Here is a 6431-nt window from a genome sequence, read left to right as displayed (position 1 = left end):
AGCCCGTAGTCGGCCTGGGCGGCCGGGGAGTCGGCAGCCAGCAGTCGGCCTGGTGGTGCAGTCGGCAGCCCGCAGTCGGCCTGGGTCACCGGGGAGTTGGCAGTCAGCAGTCGGCCTGGTGGTGCAGTCGGCAGCCCGGAGTTGGCATGGTGGTGCAGTCCGCAGCCTGCAGTCGGCCTGGGCGGCCGGGGAGTCGAACTGAGGGGCTTTGCTAGCCCCGATGTTTTGGAATATTGTCTTGCCGTCTTCGGGGTCTCCGTGTCTAATTACTCCGACAAGTTATCTTAGGTTAATTCTTATGCAAGTTATCTTAGGCTAGTCGTTTTGAGGTTATAAATATTAGTTGTAAGATACCTTTTTAGATTAAGCAATAAAGATAGTTCTATCATATTGCCTGGCTCTAGAGGAGCCGGAAACCCTAGCCGCACCTTGCCCTAGCCGCCGCCGCCCTTCTCCTCCCTCGCGACGGCGCCAACACGCCGGAGCCGCCGTCCTCGGCCCCAACCCTCGCTGTTCTGTCCCTACAACCTAAGGGGCAGAGTCGGTGGGAACCCTAGTCCTACCAAAAATACTCTTATGTGACAACCGTAAGTTTACTAAATGCACAATGGAGTTTGAGAAACTGGGTGGTTACTTTTATTTCTTTACAATAAATTACCGTGATTCCAGGAACTGTTGGATACCGGTCCCCTGCTTGTTCGGATTCCTGAACTGGGGGGCTGGACTTCCATTCGATGCTGATATTTTTTGTTCAGTATGTGCTGCTGGCCTTTGTTGAAAACTGTGAGAGGTTCAACCTCCTTAAATTCATTCCACCTGTGTCCACAGGTGGCACTGGAAAGAAAACATTCAAGGCAGCTTGAGCTTGTCAAAATTAGTATAGGTATAGTCGTATTAGATAAAAGTGTCCACTTAGAATTCGTCTAGCTTTGGTGTTTTGACATCTGGTGCGAGATGTTGAGCCCTCTGTCATTTATCTGAATATGCGCATTAAATGCATCCGTTCAAGTCTGGTCATGCAAATTGTGGCAGTTGTTGCCCAGTGGTTGGCTGGTCCTATGGGCTATGGCAGGCACACTATGAACCTTATTTGAAGCAATAGCATCTATATCCTGTTTATTTCTGTCTTGTGATGGTGACGTGCTATTTCTTTGGTTTACATCTTATTGGGATTAAGGTAACAAAACCTTTTTGCCGACCTCACAGTTGGTCTTATCTTTTTCTTTCTTCTGTTTATATGGTTAACCGCGGATGTCAAAACTACTTGAATATATTCATCTTGTTATCTGTTGTCCGAAAGAGATTATCATCCTCACACCTCTTTCGCATGATCTCATGGTTTCCTCTTTTGGATATGGGCATTTGCTAATTGTCGCGGCGAACCAACCTTTGAAGCAACTACTTGATCAGATAATGCCTGGATTCTGACAGTGACATGAACCTACCTTTTCATTTCAGGAAATGCTTCATTGTTTAGATGATAGCTGTTCCTGTGGGCTACTGGCTTGTGCGGCGTCTCAAGCTTGAAGAAAGGATATCGGTTGTTTGCAAGGCATGCAATTTAGGCTGCTTCTTAAAGCGCATTTGATCCTGTTAAAATGCCCTCTCAGACCCATCTCATATTCCGAAGCAACAGTGAGACTTCCAGCCATACAAATGAGCGCCAAAGCCATCTCCCTCTATTCCTGTATACCTGCTGCATTTCTGCTCTTCTTTGCCCATCTCAATAACCCAACCACTTCATTCCTTCGAGCTCTGCTTGATCTTGCAACACCACCCCTAACATTTAATTTGCTTACTGTTCATTATTTTTCTAACTATCATCGCCATCTTGGTTCGTATAACCCGCTCTGTGATGATTTCCCGCCAGACTTCCCACCGCCTAACACCGCAGCAACATCGATCTTCTGTGTCGACCCCAACGGCTGCTGCGACTTCACCACAGTGCAGTCCGCGGTTGATGCTGTGCCAAGATCCAGCCAAAAGAGGAACGTTGTGTGGATCAACAAGGGCATCTATTTGTAAGCAATTTTTGTTTGATCATACTCCTAACATCACTTCATGTTCAAAGTGCAAAGTTAATAAGTGTGCTGTTAATGAAGCTGCATTGTTATTACAGTGAGAAAGTAACAGTCCCTGCTACAAAGCCCAACATCACATTCCAGGGGCAGGGATTTGATCTGACGGCAATCATGTGGAACGACACCGCCAACTCATCACATGGAACCTTCTACAGCGCTTCGGTTTCTGTTTTCGCAGCCGGCTTTGTCGCAAAGAACATCAGCTTCATTGTAACTGCGAACACTGCAGATCATGTTTCAGTTAAGCCACACTGCATGAACCTTGAGTAGCACTTAACTCTCTTAATCATCTTGACACCAGAATGTAGCACCAATTCCAAGACCCGGAGATGTTGGTGCTCAGGCAGTCGCTCTGAGGATCGGCGGTGACCCAGGCGGCATTCTGGGGCTGCGGCTTCTTTGGGGCACAAGATACACTGCACGATGATCGGGGCCGGCATTACTTCAAGGAATGTTTCATTCAGGGCTCCATCGACTTCATCTTCGGAGATGCTAGGTCACTCTATGAGGTGAGTCAAAGTTATTTCTCAAGGACTGGAAGAAAAAGCACCGAGTTTGTTCACTAATTCCTTGCTTCCACATGTGTACTCATCAGAACTGCAGATTGATTTCGATAGCAGATCCTGTGCCTGCAGGGGTGAGATCCATCACTGGTTCAGTTACTGCGCATGCCCGGGAATCCAACTTAGAAAACACCGGCTATTCATTTGTCAACTGCAGCATCGGCGGCACCGGGTGGATATGGCTTGGGCGAGCGTGGAGACCTTACTCCCGTGTTGTATTTGCATACACTTCGATGTCAAATATCATCGCCTCCGATGGATGGAATGATTGGAATGATCCTTCAAGAGATCAGTATGTCTCTCCTGCACTGCTAGTGTTTTCTGGAATCAATTCAGAATGCTGAATGCACGCTAAGTTCGATGATTTCCATTGCCAGGAGTGTGTTTTATGGAGAGTACAAGTGTACAGGCGATGGCGCACACCTGGCGGCGGGCAGAGTGCCGTACGCTCTTGAGCTCAGCGACCTGCAAGCATTGGCTTACTTGAACACATCTTTTATTGACGGTGACCTATGGCTGAAACCATACTACGACTCACTAATATCTGCATGAAGACATAAATTCCCAGTTTGAAGTTATCCAGCATTGTATCACAGACAAGCAAAAGGAACAAGTTAACACAAATCCATTTGTTGGATTCTCTCACATACCATATAGTACACTAAATCACCTGTGAAAAGTACGTCATTTGGAATTTCAGAAATATATTGATTTCAACAAAGATTGGATTGTCCTGTGTCACTAATCTACATTTACTTGACCCGGTCATTGTAGCTGTAATATGCATATAACAAAAAACAGTCGTGGTGAAACAAATGATCTGCACATTAGTTCTAATAAACCAATGAGAGAAAAGAATACATGTCAGTCTGCTGCGCTTGTAGCGTCTATGGGCACTGGTGGAAAAAGGGCCTTTGGTCGCAGTTCGCAACTGCCATTAGTCGCGGTTGCGCAACCGCGACCGAACGGGCGCGACTAAAGGCCCCACCCTTTAGTCGCGGTTGCTTAAGAACCGCGACTAAAGGCCCGTCCACGTGGGCGCCAGGCGGCCGTCGGGGCGGAGGACCTTTAGTCGCGGTTCTTCTGGCCAACCGCGACTAAAGGCCGCCGCAGGTTTAGGGTTTTAGCCCCCCCCCCTAAACCTGTTTTCTGTTTAATTTGTATTGTTTTATTTCTTTTGTGCTTTATTTTAATTTTGAAGGAGTTTCACATATTCTACGGTACTACATACATGCATATGAATGTACAATTTCAAACAAATTTGAAATTAGAACCAAAAAGAATTCAGGAGGAATATACAATATATATTCAATATCATCGGATGACCATATACAATTTTGAACAAGTTTCCATACATAATTTAATGCATATAAAGTTCTACGTCCTCGTAATGGTGTTCTCCTTTAGGATGGAGGACTTCCCTCCTGAACCATCCAGCTAGTTCCTCTTGAAGTGGTCGGAAGCGAGCTTCTGGACTAAGCATCATCCGGAGGTTATTCCTCTGAGCATTGGTATCACTCGGAACCCGCTCAGAGGTGTATCTCCGGATCATCTCACAGACATAGTATGCACATAGATTGGTCCCCGCTGGCTGAATATCCTCACCATTCTTAGCCTTTGCCCTTTTGAATTCTAGCTCTTTTTTGAATTCACCGACCTTTGTATCTACGAACCGTCTCCAAACCCTACGAGGCAAAGAAAATTAAATGAACAAGAGAGTTATTAGTTACTTGATATTAGGAAATGAACGAAATAGGCCGATCGATATAGAGCGCAAATGAATGAAAATAATTACTTCTGCAGCATTCTTCTCATGTCGACCCAAAGCTTTGGATCCTTATTCAGAGAGTCGTGGACGAGACATTCTGAGGTGTCAACTTTAATTACTAGCAGAATCCAGTGGAACCTGCGGACACGATACATGCACAGTACGTCATGCATAACTCATCGATTAGCCGGCCACATACCATGCATGGAGTAAACAAAAGAGAATGTGATCAAGACAGAAACACTCACCCAAAATGGTAAGGAAATAGAATATCACTTTTGAGTTCCTGCTTTGTAAGAAACTGCCACAGGTCTGCCTCCATGTCGGCGGGGTGATGCTCCAACACATATCCATTAACGATGTGTGGGTCAATGAACCCAACATCATGGATGTTCCTTACTCTGCATTCTTAATCTTCATTCTGCATGTATAATAGCGGACACAACAATACAGTTAGGACATATATATAGTGCAGGCAATATGAACAAGATGGGGTAGAAATAAATCACTTACAGAACGTAGCAACTGATAATAGATTTGTCGAGCTCGCGCAGATTGAAAAGCTGGAACAATTCACTCAGATGAATTTGTACATAGTAATGTTTGAAGTGATGCTCATATCTAACTTCCGCATAAATATATTCTTTGGCGTTTTTATTTTTTATGTAACCCTTGTACCATTTCAGCAGACCTTTCATTTGTGGAGGTAGATCCTCTTCCTGCGCAGGCTCGACGAGAGGCCCATTCTTCACATATGTAATTACTACCTCCTTCACTGGCGCCTCATCAAGGCCTAACAGTTCACGAAGAGTAATACCTAAGTTGGCCGCTTGTTCTCTGGCACTCGTTACAGTCAATCCATGTGCTGCCGCAGCTGGTATGATATCGGGGTCATCCGGACCGGCGGCTTTCACTATAAGCGGGGCAATCGATTGTTTACTTTGTTCCCCGAGCTAGGCAACTCGTTTTCCGCTTTTTTTACTTTCTAATTCCGTTTTCTCGGCCTCCTCCAAGGCTTTGTTCTCCTGGTTCTCCGCCCGCTCTTTCTTCTCCTTCAACATGAGTGCCTGCCTACGAAGTTCACGTGCATAGTCGTCAGGCAGATTCTTCGCGGCTTGGGACGGTGTGCTCAAAAATGACTTAGCCCACTTCTTTTGCTCATCAGAAAATACTGGCTTGGGCTCGTGCTCTCTTTTCTTCTTGCAGTCCGCCTTCCATTTCTCATGATCAGTAGCCGCGGCCGCGGCAGTTTCCTCGGCACTACGTTCCCAAGGCCTTGTGGGGAGAGGCTTCAATGATGGCTCCGATACCTTTGTGGTCTTAGATACATAAGGGTCCGGGTTAATAATCCAGGACTGCTTCTGCTTCTTTGCCGGAGGTGGATTGGGGGGCGGCGTCTGATCACCCGCCGGACGAGGACTGGGGGGCGGCGTCTGATCACCCGCCGGACGTTGTGGACTGGGGGGCGTCGGCTGACGTGACGGAGGTGTAGGTGAACCGCCACCACCGTAGGGGGGTGGACTTGTTGTCCTTGGCGCCTCGCCTGGAAACTTGATAAACTTCTTTTGCCATAGAATGAAATGGCGCTTGACATCTCCAAGTCTTTTCTCCCCTTCAGGTGTAGCAATGTCAATCTCCAGGTCCTCAAACCCTTGGACTATGTCCTCCACCGTGACACGAGCATAGCCATCTTGAATGGAGTTGTTGTGGTGGAGTGCTCCAGGTAAACATGGTAAAGCACTGCCGATGGCTACCTTCATGGACATGTTCCCGATAGGATAATACAGATGACATTCTTTCATCTCCTTTATATCGTCCACGGGGTAGCGAGGAGGCTCCGGTGGAGTAATTTCGACCACCAGAGGCTCCGGTGCAGTAATTTCGACCACCAGAGGCTCCGGTGCAGTAATTTCGATCGTCGGTGCATCTGCACCAGCCGGTGGGGCCTCCGTGGAAGCCACACTGCTTCTCCGCTGCTGGCTTCTGAGATCCGCTGGATGATCTTCATGCTGCGCCCGA

General features: G+C 47.0%; 1 pseudogene; it reads left to right on the top strand.

Moving 5' to 3' along the window:
• Positions 1–424: 424 nt before the first annotated feature.
• On the top strand, positions 425–3313 carry LOC119293910 (annotated as a pseudogene).
• The last annotated feature ends 3118 nt before the right edge of the window (positions 3314–6431 follow it).

This window comes from Triticum dicoccoides, chromosome 4B (assembly GCF_002162155.2).
Source record: "Triticum dicoccoides isolate Atlit2015 ecotype Zavitan chromosome 4B, WEW_v2.0, whole genome shotgun sequence".
Classification (NCBI taxonomy): Eukaryota; Viridiplantae; Streptophyta; class Magnoliopsida; order Poales; family Poaceae; genus Triticum; species Triticum dicoccoides.
The sequence above is the reverse complement of the archived record's forward strand: the minus strand, read 5'-3'. Positions and strand labels throughout refer to the sequence as shown.